Source organism: Jaculus jaculus, chromosome 4, assembly GCF_020740685.1.
Source record: "Jaculus jaculus isolate mJacJac1 chromosome 4, mJacJac1.mat.Y.cur, whole genome shotgun sequence".
In the NCBI taxonomy this organism is placed as follows: Eukaryota; Metazoa; Chordata; class Mammalia; order Rodentia; family Dipodidae; genus Jaculus; species Jaculus jaculus.
In genome coordinates, this window is record NC_059105.1 from 140,572,248 (window position 1) to 140,592,326 (window position 20,079).

Here is a 20,079-nt window from a genome sequence, read left to right on the forward strand (position 1 = left end):
AATGCCAAGCTGATAAAGATAGAAGTTTTAATTTTAATAATGTATTATCAGTTGTTTATTTTATAATAAAAGTTTATGTAATTAGGCCTAATTTTTATCAACTAGAATAAAATTTTATCAAACAAATTTTTATCTGATGGGAAAAGATATAAAAGCCGAATATATAAGACCTCTATTGTTGTAAACATAGAAGCATATGGTATATTAAACAAAATGAAGACTTTATCCATTGAAAAACATGCAGACAGCATTTGAACATAATTCAATGACAAGTTTTAACTATCTCATTTAGCATAAAATATTTATTTGAAACTATCAGTTGAGTTTATAGCTGAAAAGGGTCCTGGTATGGGTATTTCAGAAGGGTTTCTTGGGGGGGGTTGTGGCACAGGAGGATTTGGTGAGTGCAGCAAGGGGTACAGAGGGAAGGGTGGGAGCAGAGAGCAAATGGCTCCGGAAGTGAGGAGCTTCAGACCATTTCCCATCTCATCAGAGAAAGTTATCAACATCATTGAGAATGTTGGAATTGAAAATAATGAACTTTGGCTAGTGGTGCATATTGTCCAGGGAATATTGTGGCCAAATTTGATTGAACAGAAAGTTGGAATAATTTGTTAGGTAGAAGTTTAGTTAGAGTTCCTCTAAAGTTGTGTTGAGACATGCCAATGGAGTGTCTTTTGGAGTAGACAATTTTGAGCCAATTTTGGAGGACAATTACTAACATCTCCAAGGCTTAGGGAAGGCCATGAGGCAAGACCCACGGATAGAAGGAAAGTATCCTCATATTTGTAATGCTTTGGGTGTCTCATGGAATAATATGGGGCAGAGGTCCCAGAGCCTTTGATCATCCATGGGCAGAGGAGAGACTGAGAAACTCCTGGAATTTCTAAGGTCTGAGACAGGGTCCCTCTGCTTCAGACCTGGAGTGAGTACCTTGTCCTGAAGACTGGAATGGAGGTGTTGGATGGAAGTCAGCCAAATGGTGAATGGCTTCTCATCTGGAGTTCAAGAGCCATGGTTGGGGGAGAAGGGAGGGAAAGAAGTACATATGACAAAGTAGATTATACAAATGGCTGTCAGAGACTCAGATGAGCTCAGAGAGGGATTTTAAATATTCACCAGAGTGTATGGCTGGCTAGTGAGCCCAAGGGAGTGAAACAGTGACAAGGAGATAGAAAGAAGGGAAGAAAAGGAGGGAGCATATGCCTTGAAAGCCCATAAGAGGTCTGATATGAATCACATCATCACTTAAAACATCCTAGTTCCCTATCTTTTACTCTAAACTTTTTTTCTTAGCTTTTCCTCTAAATTTTCCAGTTCTGTTTGTTACCTAGCTTCAAGGATGCGTCAGCTTATTTCAACCATTGTTATAGCAGGAACTTCACTCCTGAACCTGAATTTTTATATGAGCCTATATTTTATGTTGTAATAAAAATATTTTAGTGTGGTCAATTCATACATGAAAATAAAGGATGGGCAGTAGAGATGGCTTAGTGGCTAAGTGTTTGCCTATGTAGCCTGAGGACTCTGGTTTGAGGCTTGGTTCACCAGGACCCGCGTTAGCCAGATGCACAAGGGGGCGCATGCATCTGGGGTTTTTTTGCAGTGGCTGGAGGCCCTAGTGTGCCCATTCTCTGTCCCTATCTGCCTCTTTCTCTCTCTGTCTGTAGCTCTCAAATAAATAAATAAAAATAAACAAAAAAAATTGAAAAAGAAAATAAAGGTTTATTAACCTCACTGTTTTAAGGCAAAATAGTATAAGATCAGTCAGCCTGTATGTTTTCCCTCCAGGTAGGGCCATCTTAGCTATACTACAATATGCCAGATAAGAGCATGAGAAAAGATAACACGTTAAATAGGAGAGAGTTTATGAGGTTGCCTAGATTTATTATAGCTCACTCCTGTGAGAACTTTCTCTATGAAGCCATGATGAATTCTTTCCAAGGGCAGTGTCATTAGATGTTAATTGCTTTCCACTAGACCTCACCTCAAGAATGTTCTGCCTCCTTTGAACATCATCACACTAGGAAACATGCAGCACATGAACTTTTTGAAGTAGCAAATAATTTGCAAATGGTAAAAAATGACTAGAGTGTTATACATAATTGATACCTGTGACACTTATACTGTTTAATGATGTGTTATTATAATCATTTTAATGAATCAACTCAGTATGTTTTCTATCATTCTTGTAGAGATATACTATACTTCAATTTTTCAAAGCAAATGTTATATGGTACATGTTCATAGATATAATAATTAAATAGAACATACATAATCTTAAAACTATTAGGCCAAGAATACAAAGGAAGCATCAAAGAATTTTCTCTGAGATTTTTCTTTTTTTACGGAGAGATCTCAAGTATAAATACTTCCATCCAGAAACATATAGCTATTTTCTTTATCTATGTAAGCATTTGGAAGCATTCCTTATCAACATTTTTTTCTATTATTCCTTACATAAGGGGGTCCTTGGGAATCTTATTTGCATTTACCTATCATGACTTCCCATATGTATTTGAAAATATTTCTCACAGTCAAAATGGAAAAAGACAAACAACAAATATTTTCATGTAACTAAGATTTTGATAGAAAATGAGACGGTCTATTTTAAATACAAACTAAATTGTGAAGAAGGTTATATCTGAAATAGTCTACAAATAACTCAATAACTCAATGTTAAACCAGACTGCTAACAGACTTCCCAAGGCTCAGGGACCATTGTAGAAAAGGGAGTAGGAAGCTTATAAGAACCATAGAGCAGACAGAAATATCCTCAGGTACACCCCCCACTCAGACACTGATTAAGGCCTTAACTACCCAACAGTGAACACCAACAACCACTGAGAAACCCTCAGGAAAAGTGGGACAGGCAGGGGGCAGTGTATAAAACTACAACATTTCTAAAAACATTAAAAAATAATTAGAAGAAATGATAGCACATACATATGAAAATGCTACAATGAATCTAATTACTTTATATTGATAAAATTTTTAATAAAAATAAAATGAATAAACTTATTTGTTTTTATCTTGTTTAAAAAATTGTGATATGAATGTACATTATTGATTTAAACATTTGCCTACAGTTTTTGTTTTCTTTGTAATGTTTTATTGACAACTTCCATAATTGTAGACAATAACCCATGGCAATTTCCTCCCTACCTCCACCTTCCCCTTTGAAACTCTACTCTTCATCATACCCTTCCCTCTCTCAATCAGTCTCTCTTTTATTTTAACATCATGGTCTTTTCCTCCTATTATTATTATATCCATTTATTTTAATGTCATGATCTTTTCCACCTATTATGATGGTCTTGTGTAGGTAATGTCAGGCACTGTGAGATCTTGGATAGCCAGGCCATTTTGTGTCTGGGCTTTTATATTCTTTCTGCCAAATCTTCTGCAGGGGACTCTGAGCCTTGGGAGATGTGATAGAGGTGTTTCAGGGCTGAGCACTCCCCCTGTCACTTCTTTTCTGCACCATGGTGCCTTCTGTGTCATCCCAAGGTCACTGCCATCTGAAAAGAGAAGCTTCTCTCACCAAAAGTAAGAGCAGCATTGATATGAATGTACATATTAAGAGAAGTGCTTACTTGACTATTTGACGAACATAGTATATACATTTAGCTAGGACCAGGAGACACCCCTAGGGCTCATGACTACCCCTGTCTTAGGTTTTCAGTACCAGGCATATATTTCCTCCCACGTAACAAGCCTGCAGTACAATTAGAGAGTGGTTGGTTTCTCCTATAACAGACATGCCACTATTCCACCCAATGGCTCATTTGGCCTGGCTGGCCAAATTTAAGGCTTACAGTGTCCACTGTTTAGTATCTCCACTGGTGATTTCTCTTTTTCCCATCTAATTGCATGCAGCTTAGATTTTTCCAGCTTTCTGCCAGCTGGTCTACAACCTTGTTGCATTTGAAGACACCACCTTAAATTTTTATCATGTAGTTTTCTCAATGACTCAGTGCCAAACTCAGTATTTCAGACATTTCCACCACTTTTTTTTGATACAGCTTCTTTTTTTCCCCCTCTTTCTTTCTTTCTTTCTTTTTTTTTTTTTTTAGAGGTAGGGTCTCACTTTTATCCAGGCTGACCTGGAATTAACTATGTAATCTCAGGGTGGCCTCAAACTCATGGTGATCCTCCTACCTCTTCCTCTCAAGTGCTGGGATTAAAGGTGTCTGCCACCATACCTGGTTTGATACAATATCTTACTGTGTTATCCTGGTTAGCTCTGGGCATACAAACAGAATATTGCACAAAAGTAATAAAGAAATCTACTCTGTGCATTCCAAAAGAAGAATTGATCATATAACATGCATGGCAATTTACTTAAACTGATAATCTTTGCAGATTATTATTAATATGTTAAGTATGATAAATCTTGACAAACAAAGTTGTACTTCATTTAGCTTATACTAATTATGATAAATTGGAAGTGAAAATCTTATAGAAGGAATTTGAAAATTACTAAGAAGAAAAAAACTGGCATCAGTAAATCTGGACTACGCATTCCCAGTCTTTTGTTTAAATGCATAAAATCAAGTAAGCAATGATTAGAGATGGAAATAAACCAAGCAATTAGTGTAAGATAGGAACAAGTGTAGTATTTATGTAGTGATAAGTAATAACATATAAATTCAGAGATTTTCTAGTAATAATATGCAAAAGATAATTGATGATATGATTCCCTAAATTCAGGAAAAATTGTTGCTTCCAAGTATCCAAAGAAGGAAACTAACCCTAATCATAACAAGGAAAACTGAACAAAAGGAAGAGGGGAATGAAAGCTGTAAAGAGTGCAGATGCAGGTGAGCAGATGGATTACAGTTCACAACATGCTTTCGATTTAATACTTTTTGAGTTATCTTTGAACATTTTGTGATATTATAGTGCAGGCTGATCTCAAACACACTGTGCACCAAAGTTTGGACATTTTGCTCATGATTCTTCTGTCTCAGCCTCTTGAATATTGGCATAAAGTGACATGTATCACCACATTTATATTACTTCATATTTTTCAATAAAATACATAAAACTCATTAACTGAGCTGTGATTGGGGTATGGTTTGCTGGCAGTTTGAGTAGAAAAGAAAAATTCAGAAATAGTAATTAAGGAAGGGGGGAAAGGAAAGGATTCTATAATAATTGCCTGGCAGCATAAGAACCTATCTGAGGTTTGTGAGAAAGGACACAACAGACATCAGTCAAAAAAGAGTCTTCATTTTTAGTACAGCTATGTTCAGAAACAGGAATATATTTATAATATAGCAGAAATATAGATAGATGGAGATTTAGTAGTATTATGTTTCAGACAAAATGACAGAAATAGAGGGATCCAAGATATACATTCTTGTTGCTGACTTTGAAACCATTTGATAATTATTTTTACTACATTTGGTGCCTATAGCATCCATTGCATTTGAGAAGAAGTAAAATATAACACACAATTTTATAGTTATTTAGAAAATTTTAAAAACCTACATATTGAGGATTCAAAAATTACTTGTGTCTACTGAATAGCTTATCTTTTTGTTGCCGTGACAAAATATCTTAGAGAAAATAACTTGGGAAAAGAATTACTGATTTTGGTTCACAATTTCAGAGTTATAGGTCCATTACACTGGGGAAAGTATGACAAGAAAGTCTGGAAGCAGAGAAAGGGAATATAGGAAGGTACCAGGGAAAATATAGCCCCCAAGAACATACACCCATTGATGTACCAACTCTTACCTTTCATCACTGACCAGTAATTATTATGAAACTATCACAGGATTAAGAAAGAACTCTCATGGAAATTAATCTCTAGAAATGAAGTCAGAGAAACACCCAGAACTGTGCTTCACTAATGTCCTAGGCAATTCTCAACCCAATCAAATTGTCTATGAGAATTAAACATCATAACAGCTCTTCAAGCTTTCATTAAATTTATGACATTAGATAGCAAATATTTTAGTAGCTTCTTTCAATATGGTAGATAAAAGACAACTGTTTTACAAGGAATAGTCTTTAAGAGATTTTTTTCGAATGTATTTAGTAAAAAGAAAAATGTCTGTTCACTATTTAACCACAAAAATGATTTGGAATTTAATATAATCTAAGAGAAAATATTGTTAGAATGACTATTGATGTTCATATATGTGGGTAATTGAATGTCCAGTGAATAAAGCCTATTACATTTTATGCTCAGTTTTATAATGCAGCTTGTTTTAGATTAGTTATAATGCTTGAATATATTTGGTAATGTCTCTAAAATTGATGTGAAATATTTAAATTTTACATAAAATAAAATTACTCTTATAATTTCAAATTATAAGAACTCTTCCTGAAATTTCATGGAATATATGAAAATTTGGCAGTTAAATTTGTGTATTTTATTTACTAAACCCTGCACTTTTTAAGTATTTTGACACTTAAAGTTTAAAGTAATATTCTGAGATAGAAGGTATAATTATTCACATTGAGTTTATTAAGCACATTGAATATTTTAAGGCAGAATTATCAGTGACATAATACAGTGAGAACCTGTTTGCAAATATCATCTATGTACATAGTTATGTATTTCTTTGTACAAATATTGAAAGTGTTTCAGTAAAGGCAGTTTTTACATTTGAAATTTTGGCATTTATTATTCAAATAAGTATTTCAATTTTCAGTTTAATCCACATAAAACTCTCTATTTTGCCAATATTTATGTCATTGTCCAATGAGATAGGGAAGATGATAACAAACAAAACATAGCAATGGGAAATAGAACATGGTTTAAAGAAAAGGCAAGTTGACCAATTTTTATAGAATGTCTTTGTAGATTAACATTAAAATCATAAAAAAACACATTAAGGACACAGTGTATTTCACACAGACATATACAAATAATATCTATGTGATATGGATAAACACATATAGATACACATACAACATAAATATTCATACATATTTATATGTAGGCATACATACGCACACATACATAAACACACACACAGTCCTCTCAAGGCGCTGAGAAACACAACACCCCTCCTTTTGTTATTGATCCCCTCTTCTCCTCTGCATCTATGGACTCAGCTTTGCTGTTGGTTCCTTCTCAGTCATGATGGGTAGTCTCCTTAGGATCTATGTAAGCCAGGCCTTGTCATCTCTTTACATAATCTTTTTTTCATTTCCTCAAATCATTACTTTCTGCTAGTATCTTAATGCTACCAAACTTAATCACCTAATTCATTAACCCATCCCCATGCTCCTGCCAGCTCCAAGTATTTCTCTTTTCCAGGTTTTAGTAATTTTTCCACAACATTTACTATCAGTTAAGATATTATGTTTCTACTCATTTATCATGTTAACTATTTTTTTCTTATTTCAATGGTATTTATTAATTTATATGCCAGCATGATTGAAAATAAATGCAATAACAACAGAACCATTGGTTATAGAAAGATGAGTGCAGTGAAAAGTTAGATAAGTTACAAAAGAAGTTTCTCCTGTACAAAAATAAGATTGCCAGAATATATATATATTTTTACATTAGACCATTCTATACTGTTTCGTATTCCTAAGTTCATAGGCTACAGATTGATTTTGATTAGTTGTGCAAATGAGTGCTTAGTAAATAACTATTCAAATTCATGGTAAAACTGAGTGTTTTACATAAAAATATACAGAATAGGGACCATATGGGAGGAGTGGAACTTCAAACGGTATAGAATTGCTAGAATAAATGAATCTGAATGCAAATGTTAGAGAACAATCAGCTTTAGAACCATGCAAAGGTCAAACTGGTCCCACAGGCCAAACATAAGGAGTATATTTATGTTCAGTACATAAGGCAGAAGAACCTAGAGCCCAGACTAAATATTAGAAATATATGTCAAAAGAATACTTATCACTTTTAAGGGTCAAGCATGACTGAACATTGTAAATAGCTTCCACATATTTAGCACTGACTAGAGAAAAATATTTAAAATTTGAATCACTTTCTTCATTTAAAAATACTCAAAGGATAATTAAATGCTTGGCCTCATACATAAGTATGAAAAATAATGAGGAGTTTCTTGTTAAGTAACTAAGTGTATGTTTCCTTAAAAAAGTCTATTATATCCACAAAAGACTCAATTTAATTGTAAGTACAAGATATATGTGATTTATTATAGAAAAAAATCTTTGATTTCCTGTGAGGCAAAATTACAAATTATCAAAGAAAAATTTACATCATAAAAATTTCCTATTAAATAAATATAATTCTTACCTTCTTTCTGTTATATTTTTTGTACTTAGAAATGAAGTTCAACTCACTTAGAAGATTATTTTCTATAATCAAAAAGCTAGGCAGTAGTATAATCTATTCTGAAATTCATGAGAAAATCCTTTAAAATGTCAGACAACAGTTAAAACATTCTATGATTAGGGCACATTTTAATTTTCTTAATGTCAAAACTGTGCTGTGGGAAAAGTATATGCACACTCATTTGTTATTCACATGAGCTGATATTAAAATGGAACCATTCTCTCAGAACCATCAATATCAGGGATTCAGGATGCTTCTAAAGAAAGCCCAGTCTGACCTTCAGAAAGATAGGGAAGAATAAGATAAATCAGAACTAAACTCTCTTTGAAACAATAAATAGAACAATTTGTTTTTAAATTTAATTTTTGAAAGTTTCATACATATACATAAGATAACTTAATGATATTCCCCTCATTTCCCTCTTTCGCACTTTGTGGTAAACTGAGAGTCTACATGTTACAGTTGACAGAAATCCTCCTCAGACTGGCCTGCACCAAATGTAGTAGATTAAGTCTCTCGGAAAGCAAATGGCCAAAGTGAATCTCAAGGCTCAGTTTTATTTTCAGGGCTTTCTGTCTCCATCTGTCATGTCTGATTCCTTAGGATTAGAGTCACACTCAGTCAGTACTCTCCACATGATAGCAAAATTGTCTCCCAGTTTCCCAGAAGGGAAGATCTTTTTCTGTTCCTACTAAGACCACAGTGGCTACAGCTATTGGAGATACAGAATAGGGAGCAATGGGATGGCTTCCTCAGTAGCAAGACCTTCATTCTTGGATACAAGGCAATGAGGAAATGTGTCCTCTTTAAAAAAAAAAAATTCGTTTTATTAACAACATATTTTGTATGGACACATCATGTGGTGGTATCTTCTTTTCCCTTGACCCTGCTCCCATTCTGTTAGGGACCCTCCTCAGTGGGATTGCAGGTATTCCCTATGGGGTTGTGTGTTATGCTTGCAGGAGCAGCAGTTATTTGGGAGCGGGGGGAAGCCACCAGGCATTATGTCTCAATCTGTGGCTCTTAAAATCTTTTCATACCCGCTTACGCAAAATTCCCTAAGCAGTGGTGGGTGAGTTTTAAGTCTACTTCAGTGATGACCTCTTAGGAGCTTCTGGATCTCTGCTTAGGTAGGTGTTGAGTATCATCAGAATCTGTCTCCTACACCCTGGCACTGATTATTAGGTTCATCGTGGAAGCAGCACTCATGCTAGTCCCCACAATTCCTCTGTGGTTTCAGCTGGTTCTTTTTTCTAATCCCATTGGATCAGGAACAGGAAAGCCTCTCCAACCCATTGTCTTAGTTCTCTTTTCCTCCTCAAGACATGTGTGGCAGTAGTATACCAATGAAGAGTAGAAAGCTCTAACCAGTAACAGCATTCTTTCTCTCTGCTGTAGACATCCTTCTCTTCTGCCCTCCTCACCAATGGCATAATTTCTTCTTAGAATACCTACCTATACAAGGGTGGATCACACTTTTCTCAGGAATGTTGCTTATTAAGTTCATTTTCATTTTTTATTATAGACCATGATGTGATAGAGGTAATAGAACTGGATGGGGTGATTTTAAGTGTAGCAAGCTATTATCTCTTCATGTACCACAAGAAAAACAATGACAGACTAATAGAAGTAAGTCCCACACATCCACAAAAGCAGAGCATTTTTTCTATTGATAAATAATCTCTAATGTTTCCTTAGGACGTGCCATGCACCATGCGTGAACTGTTAGATCACTTCCTTCACTGGGCCTAGGCCCAATGAGCTCCTTCTTCTAGAAGAATTGATAACTAAGATGTGATATATCTATACAATGGAATTCTATACAGAAGTAAAAAAAAATGACACAAAGAAATTTGAGGAAAAATGGTTGAACCTGGAACAGATCATCCTCAGTGAACTTACCCACTCACAGAAAAAAAAATTGCCACATAGTCTCACTCATCTACAACACCTAACCTGAATCTACCCAAGATACTTTACATACCCAGCAAGCATCTCATGGACTAGACACTAGGATGATGGGGAGGGAGAGGAGGGCATCGAAGGAGTGGGAAACACTAATCTGGACCTAAACAGCAATGGTACCATAAAATTCTACTTCCTAAAAGGCACACCAAATGGCTGAACCTTCACTAGACCCTTACAGGAAACACCTGAGCCACAATGCACTGGAGAGGGTAGGATCAAGACTAACCTAAATTTTCTACATCTCCCCTCCCTCCCTCTCCCCCTACCCCCCCCCTTCTCTCTAACTCTTGTATATTAGTTATATTTTCCTCATTTTCTTAGTGGGCACTGACCTTTAACCCCACTATCAGCATAGGGCTATCATCCACAATGAGCTTTTGATCAGGGAAACCGACAAGGTTTCCTAAGAGAATGACAGACTTCTGTCAGAGTACTTGATGACCCACCAAAGGTCAGTGGTAAGACCCTATTGCTGAAGACTCCATACACAGCTGACACATAAAATGGAACAGCATGGCTGGAAGCCAGGAGAGAGTCAGTCCCCAGACAGTCAGCATGTCTACTGCCAGAAGTGGGTGACTGGGGGAAATGACCAATATCTGTCCAAGCAACTCATGGTCTAACCTACTTAGCAACAAATAACCTGTTGTGATGCCCACACAAGTGCAATAGTGGCACACAGCCATGGTGGGGAACCAACTGCTCTTGATTTGGCTAACTGATCCCCTCAGTGGTAGGAGACCCATAGCTGGAGCTGGGAAACATGTCAGAACCATATCCAAACATAAGCTCACTCGCCAATATCAAGCTACCATCAATCATGGGGTACAAGAGGGCCTACACCTATTAAATTCTCTATTAAAAAAGTAAGTGTTATCTCAATTTTCCGGTGCTAACTTACTCTCCATTGGAGAATCTGCTTCTATTTTTCAGATAGATGCAGATCCTAAGGAGAGAGCTTCCATCTATCTCAAAGAGGCCTGACTGAAACTAAGGAAAATTGGCGAAACAAACAAGGGTGCTGTTTTCCTGATGAACCAGATACCAGCACAAAGGGGAAGGGGAACAACACAGAGAAAATCAACTTGTACCAAACCAGAGAGCCAGAGCCTCAGAGGCCCCCAACACCTCAGCACTGAAGCAGACCAAAAATGAACCCAACATGGCTCAGGGAAATTTTGCAGAAGAGGGGCACAAAGAATGTCAGGGTCACATGTTGGGTCATGATATGCAGAGACATTTATCATACCAAGAACTGTGGGCTAACTCCCCAATGCACGACCCATTTACATCAACAAGGAGGGTCCAATGGGAGGGGGTAGGTCATGGATGAGCCTAAACAATGGTACCAAACTGCCTGTATTTGCTGAAAAGAAAACTAATAAAGTAAAAATAAAATAAAATAAAATAAAATTTTGAAAACAGGCCATGGAAGGATAGTAGAAGTGTATGTAACAGGTGTAGACAGGTCCTCCAACTTGATGTGCAAACAGACAGTACATGACTCGGAAAATTAGAAACTTGTTATGAGTTAAAGAGAGAAAAGCACAAGAATAGTAGGTCATGAGGTAGGTCTGGGAGTCACATGGTTTCATGTCACTTTAGACCTCATAAGCAACTGGCAAGGGGTTTTCTTGTGAAGGAAATTACTGAAAGACTTGGAGCCAGATGGCCATGGTATAATACAATCTGTTTCACACTTTTAAAAGTTGTGAGGAGAAAACATGAAATCTCCAATAGTTCATATTCTAGTGACCTCACCTGAATTTGAGATTGGTAACATCTGTAAGAAAAAAAGAGTGAGCATTCCCTGGTTTCATTTTGTAGGGTTGAAATTAGCAGGTGCCATCTCTTGGTACATGTAATAGATATGGCTAAAGCTGACAGTGAATTTTGTATCTTTGGCACATGGTTTTTCACTGGAAGGAAGATTTTGAACACTCCTTGCTCAAGGAGGAGGACCCGAAGACAGTATTCCTTCCATGAAGACTAGGACAAAAACAAGCTGTATCAGTGACTTCATGCACTGGATAATACTAGATTATTGCCAACTGTTAAATTAGAGACTATAACAATATTCCAGACACAACAAAATCCTCTAATGTTATCTCCAAAGTCAGATTAAATATAAAGACTAAAATAGAGTAGAATGACAAATTGCAATGGTACTATATCTCATCTATTTCCACTGTCATTTGACTTACTGCAATATGCGCACAAAGAAATATATACAAAAATGGACAGAACTGTTATGAAAAAAATCATGGAGAGACATCAGGGAAGCTCATAATAACACATTGATTATATTTATGGCTAACAACTTTTATAATCTCCTGCTGACTCACTCTGTAGGCTTCAAGCAAGCACTTCTTAGGTTATTAATTATGAGAATTACTGAAATAAATTTTATTTTTTGGATTATTTTGAGACCTAATGGAATATGTTCAACTGGAATAACCCTTAAAGTTTATACACTAATTTTATTACAAAATAGAAGATACTCTTAGGTTAATTCATATACTAACTTATAATTTCTTGGCTGTCATAATAAAATATTAGTTATAAAGATATAAGGGCATTAGGAATTCTTAAAATTTTATTTATGTGCAAATATTTATATATTTTCATGTATCATTAAAATACAATATGTAATCCTCACTAAATGCATGGACTATAATTATTATTTATTGTTCATTCACATATTTTTGTCATCTTTTTAAATTTTACTTTCAAACACCACCAATAAAAATATACTGAAGTGAAAATAAAATTGCTTAACTAGGTTCTTGGATCAAACATATTTATATTGACAATTTATATTAATTTTTTGTTATGTGGACAAGCATATACTATCTTCTTTCAGATCCTACACTATAGATAACCAATTGAGGAGTTAAATGTTACATATTTTTGTTCCACCTTTTGTTAAAAGTGCTCCTTTATTTTTCCATTACATTTATATTATTGTTTTAAGTTACACATTTTATTATGATAAGAAAATATATATTTGTAAAGGATCCTATTATTTGAAAAGGATATTTTAAAACTTGTATCTGCATCAAGTCTGCATTTTCATATATTTCATTACTTAGAATTAAGTTTCCATTTAATTCTGCTAAACATGTCACATTTAATCTCATAAATGATTTTCAAATTTTTATTTTGTTTTTGTGCATTTGTTTTGAGTCAAGATTTACAGTATAGCACAGTCTTGCACAGAACTCACTATGTAGCCATAAATATCCTTGAACTCACAACATCGTTGTACCTCAGTCTCTCAGGTGTGATGGGATTGTAGGTTTGCATTATCATACTTGGCAGCTTTTAAAATTTCACCCTAGTCTGTATTCCAAACGTCAAACTTCTGGCCATTCACTATATTTGTCCTCTTCACTTAGTTATTTCATGGGCATCTCAAAATCACTACAACCAAGTTTGAATATGTAACTGAACCAGCCACTCCATGTGTTTCATACTAACATTTCCTTATACCTGGCCTCCAAGAGGAAATTTGGATTTTTGTTTGATTTTTCCATATACCTCATTTTGTATGTTCAAATCATGTTGGCTGTTTGTCTAATAAATAGTAAATGTGTGTACACTTCTAATAATTTATTTATTTATTTATTTTAATTTAATTTATTAGTTTTATTTCAGCAAATACAGGCAGATTAGTACCATTGTTTAGGCTCATCCATGATCTACCCCCTCCCATTGGACCCTCCTTGTTGATGTAAATGGGTCCTGCATTGTGGAGTTAACCCACAGTTCTTGGTATGATAAATGTCTCTGTATATCATGACGCAACATGAGACTCTGACATTCTTTCGGCCCCCACTTCCACAAAATTTCCCTGAGCCATGTTGGGTTCATTTTAGGTCTAATTCAGTGCTGAGGTGTTGGGGGCCTCTGAGGCTCTGGCTCTCTGATTTGGTAGGAGTTGATTTTTCTCTGTGTTGGTCTCCTTCCCCTTTGTGCTGCTATCTGGTTCATCAGGAAAACATTACCCTTGTTTGTTTCGCCAATTGTCCTTAGTTTCAGTTGGGCCCCCTTTGAGGTATGTTGGGGTAGCTCTCTCCTTAGGATCTGCATCTATCTGAAAAATAGAAGCAGATTCTCCAATGGAGAGTAAGTTAGCACCCAGAAAATTAAGATAACATTTTACTTTTTTGATAGAGAGTTTGATAGGCATAGGCCCTCTTGTACCCCATGATTGATGGTAGCTTGATATTGAAGAGTGAGCTTATGTTTGGGTATGGTTCTGACTTGTTTCCCAGCTCCAGCTATGGGTCTCGTACCACTGACGGATCCGTTAGCCAAATCAAGAGCAGTTGGTTCCCCACCATGGCTGTGTGCCACTATTGCACTTGTGTGAGCATCACATCAGGTTATTTGTTGCTAATTAGGTTAGACAATGAGTTGCTTACAAATATTGGTCATTTCCCCCAGTAGCCCATGTAACACCTTCTGGCAGTAGACATGCTGACTGTCTGGGGACTGACTCTCCTGGCTTTCAGCCATGCCATTCCATTTTATGTGTCAGTTGCATATGGAGTATTCAGCAATAGGGTCTTACCACTGACCTTTGGTGGGTCATCAAGTACTCTGACAGAAGTGTGTCATTGTTTTGGGAAACGTTGTAGGTTGCTCTGATCAAAAGTTCATTGCAGATGGTAGCCCAAAGCTGGAAGTGGGGGTTAAAGGTCAGTGCCCACTAAGAAATTGAGGAAAAACATAACCAATATACAAGTGGTAGAGAGGAAAGAGATAGAGGGGAGAGGGGGAGAGGGAGGGAGGGAAGATGTAGAAGATTTAGGTTAGTATTGATCCTACCCCCTCTAGTGTCTTGTGGTTCAGGTGTTTCCTGTAAGGGTTTAGTGAAGGTTCAGCCATTTGGTCTGTCTTTTAGGAAGTAGAATTTTATGGTACCATTGCCGTTTGGGTCCAGATTACTGTTTTCCACCCTTCGATGCCGTCCCCATCCATCCTATTGTCTAGTCCATGAGGTGCTTGCTGAGTATGTAAGGTACCTTGGGTAGATTCAGGTTAGGTGTTGTAGATGAGTGAGACTATGTGTTGATTTTTTTTCTGTGATTGGGTAAGTTCACTGAGAATGATCTGTTCCAGGTTCAACCATTTTTCCTCAAATTTCTTTGTGTCGTTTTTTTCTTACTGCTGTATAGAATTCCACTGTGTAGATATACCACATCTTAGTTATCCATTCTTCTACTGATGGACATCTGGGTTGATTCCAGTTTTTAGCTATTATAAATTGAGCCACTACAATCATGGTTGAACAAATCTCTCTGGCCTGTGTTTTGAAGGTTTTATGGTAGATGCCCAGTAAGGGTATAACTGGGTCTGTTGGTATTTCTATAGTCAGCTTTTTCAGGAGTCTCCATATTGCTTTCCAAAGTGGTTGTACCATCCCACATTCCCACAAACAGTGAATGAGTGTCCCTGCTTCTCTACATCCTTGCCAGCATTTATTTTCATTTGATTGTTTGATGTTGGCTATCCTTATTAGGGTAAAGTGGAATCTCATAGTTGTTTTAATTCACATTTCTCTGATGATTAGGGATGATGAGCATTTTCTTAAGTGTGTGTTTGCCATTTGTATATCTTCCTCTATGAATTGCCTGTTCAACACTGCACCCCATTTTGTGAGTTGGGTATTTGTCTTCATATTGGTTAGACTTTTGAGTTCTTTGTATATTATAGAGATAAGGCCTCTATTAGTTGGATAACCTGCAAATTTTTTCTTCCATTCTGTGGGTATTCTATTGGCTTTGCTTATTATATGCTTATCTGTAAAGGAACTCTTCATATGATCCCATTGGTTGAGTGACTGTTTAAGAACTTGAGCCACTGGGGTTTTGTTCAGGAAGTCTTTTTCCATTCCTATATCATGGAAAATACTTCCTTAATTTTCTTCCAGGAGTATTCGAGTTTATGGTCTTATGTTGATGTCTTTGATCCATTTGGATTTCAGTGTAGTGCATGGTGAAATGTGTCGATCAAGTTTTACTTTCCTGCATGTGGTTATCCAGTTTGTCCACCACTATTTGTTGAAGATGCTATCTTTTTTTCCAGCCTATATTGTTTGGGCCTTTGTCGAATATCAACTAGCTATAGTTGCTTGGCCCAAAATCCGGGTCCTCAAGACTATTCCATTGGTCTATACTCCTGTTTTTATGCCAGTGCCATGCTGTTTTTATTACTATGGCTTTGTAGTATAGCTTTAGATCATGTATGGTGATGCCACCAGAGGTATTTCTTTTGCGGGTGGATATGTTTGGATATTCAAGGTCTTCTGCCTTTCCATATGAAATTTGAGATCATTTTTTCTATCTCTGTGAAGAACACTGTAGGGATTTTAATTGGAATTGCATTAAATCTATATATTGCCTTTGGTAGGATTGTCATCTTCACAATGTTAATTCTGCCTATCCAGGAGCATGGGAGGTCTTTCCATCTTCTCAAGTCCTCCTCAGTTTCTTTTTTGAGAGGTTTTCTATTTTCGTTGTATAGATCTTTTACTCCCTTGGTTAATGTTATTCTGAGGTATTTTTGTTGTTGTTGTTGTTGTTGCTATTGAAAATGGGACTATGTCCTTTATTTCTTTTTCTGTTTCTTTGTCATTTGCATACGGAAATGCTTCTGATTTTTGTGCATTGATTTTGTATCCTGCTACTTTGCTATAGGAGTTAATCACCTTCAGGAGTTTTGGTATGGAGTCTCTTGGGTCTCTTACATATACAATCATGTCATCAGTGAATAGAGCTAACTTAACTTCTTCCTTTCCAATTTGTATCCCTTTTATTTCCTTCTCCTGTCTTGTTGCTTGAGCTAGGACTTCCAGAACTATATTGAAAAGCAGAAGTGAGAGAGGACATCCCTGTCTTGTTCCTGATCTTAATGGGAATTCCTCCAGTCTCTCTCCATTAAGTATTATTTGGGCCATTGGGGCTTTGTATATTGCCTTTATTATGTTAAGATTTGAACCGCCCATGCCGATTCTCTCCAATGTTTTGATCATGAAGTGATGTTGTATCTTGTCAAAGGCCTTTTCTGCATCTATCAAAATGATCATGTGGTTTTTATGTTTAAGCTTGTTTATGTGGTGTATCACATTGACAGATTTTTGTATGTTGAACCACCCTTGTGTTCCTGGGATAAATCCCACTTGGTCAAGGTGGATAATGCTTTTGATGTGTTGTTGGATTCGGTTTGCGAGTATTTTGTTGAGGATCTTTGCATCTATGTTCATTAGGGAAATAGGCCGGTAGTTTTCTTTTCTTGTGGCATCTCTGCCTGGTTTTGGGATTAGGGTGATACTAGCTTCATAGAAGGAGTTGGGTAGCTTACCCTGTTCTTCAATTGTGTGGCACAGTTTTAGGAAGATTAGTTTGAGTTCTTCCATGAAGGTTTGATAGAATTTGGATGGGAATCCATCTGGTCCTGGACTCTTCTTTTTTGGGAGGTTTTTTATTACTTTTTCAATCTCTGTGAGTGTGATGGGTTCATTGAGGTGATTGATCTGCTCTACATTTAGCTTTGGTAGATGATATGCATCCAGGAATTTTACCATCTCCTCCACATTTTCCAGTTTTGTGGAGTAGAGGTTTTTGAAATAAGTCCTGATGATTCTGCAGATTTCATTGATGTCTGTTGTGATCTCTCCTTTTTCATTTTGAATTTTGTTAATTTGGAGTCTCTCCTTTTTTTGCTTGATCAAATTGGCCAAAGGTTTTTCAATCTTGTTTATTTTTTCAAAGAACCAGCTGTTTGTTTTGTCAATTGCCTTAATTGTTTCCTTGGTTTCCAATTCATTAATTTCTGCTCTGATTTTAATTATTTCTTTCCTTCTGCAGCTCTTTGGGTTGGATTTTTTTCTTGTTTTTTCCAATGCCTTTCGGTGGATGGTTAGGCTATTGATTTGGGATCTTTCTGTCTTTTTTATGAAGGCATTGAGTGCTATGAATTTTCCCCTGAGGACTGCCGTCATTGTGTCCCATAAGTTTTGGTCTGATGTGTTCTCATTGTCATTGAATTACAGGAATTTTGCAATTTCATTTTTTATTTCATCCACTATCCATTTATTGTTTAAGTGTGTGCTATTCAGTTTCCAATTGCCGTTGGAGTTCTTGTTGGTTTTTTTGTTGTTGATTTCTAGGAACACAACATTATGATCTGATATCATGCAGGGAATTATATAGATTTTCCTAAATATGTTGAGGCAGTCTTTGTGACCCAGTATATGGTCTATTTTAGAGAATGTTCCATGGGCTGCTGAGAAGAATGTGTAGTCTGTGGATTTGGGATGGAAAGTTCTGTAGATGTCCGTTAGGTCTAAGTGCTCTATGGTTCTGTTAAGCTCTCTTACTTCCCTGTTGAGCTTCTGTTTGGATGATCTGTCTATTACTGATAATGGTGTGTTAAAGTCCCCAGCTGTGATGTTGTTGGTGGTTATTTCTGTTTTATTGTCAAATAGGTTTTGTTTTGTGAACTGTGGCTCCCCTGTGTTTGGTGCATACAGATTTATGATTGTAATATACTCTTGATTGATTGTTCCCTTTATAAGTAGGAAGTAGCCTTCTTTTTTGATTGTTTTTGGTTTGAAGTCAATTTTATCTGATATTAATATAGCTACACCTGCTTGTTTCTTATTCCCATTTGCTTGGAATATTGCTTTCCACCCTTTCACCCTGAGGAGGTTTCTGTCTTTAGTGGTAAGGTGGGTTTCTTGAAGGCAGCAGATTGAGGGGTCTAATTTTTTGATCCATCCTGTTAGCCTGTGTCTCTTGATGGGTGAATTAAGGCCATTAATGTTTAGGGTGATGACTGTGAGATTTGATTTGATACCTGTCATGTTGTGGTGGTAGAGGTGTGTTGGCATTTTCATGGAATTTAATTTTTTGTTTTTTTCTATCTACTCTGGGTTTGGTTGCTGTGATCTGCTTCTTGTAGGCATTTGTGTTTGGTTATTTGTTTCTCATCTGTGGAGAATTTCCTGGAATGCTTTCTGTAGGTTTGTTTTTGTGTTCATATAATTGTATAGCTCAGTTTTGTCATGGAAAGTTTTCCTTTCACCATTGATTATAAGGGAGACTTTTGCCGGGTAGCGTAGTTTGGGTTGGAAGCCATAGTTTCTTAGAGTTTGGAGATTTTATTCCAGGCCCTTCTAGCTTTCAGGGCTTCCATTGAGAAGTCTGAAGTAATTCTGATGGGGTTTCCTTTGAAAGTGTGTGTTTTTCCCTAGCTGCTTTTAGGATTTTCTCTTTGGTGTCATTGTTTAGAGTCTTAATGGTAATATGTGTTGGGGAGTTTCTCCTTTGGTCTAGTTAGTTAGGAGTTCTGTTTGCTTCTTGTATCTTGATGGGCCTTTCTTTTAAGAGAAGGGGGAAGTTTGCTTCAATTATTGTGTTAAATAAGTTCTCCATGCCTTTGGTCTGAAATTCTTCTCCTTCTGGTATTCCAATGATTCTGATATTAGGCCATTTAAGTGTATCTCAGAATTCCCTCATGTTCTGTTCACAGGAACTTTTGAACTTACTGAAATTTTTGGACTCTCAAACTGTTTCTTCCATACTGTGTTCCAGATCAGAGTTTCTATCTTCCACTTCGCTGACTCTACTCTTGAGAGCCTCTAGCAAGTTTTGGACTTGTTCAATTAAGCTTTCATTTTCTACTACTTCCCTATGCATCACTTCCATTGCTCTGTCCAGCTCCCTTTTCACCTCTTTTTCTGATTTTCTTGATGATTCTTGGAAATCATCCTTACATATCTTTATGTTTTCATTTAGTGTGGCCAGCTGATA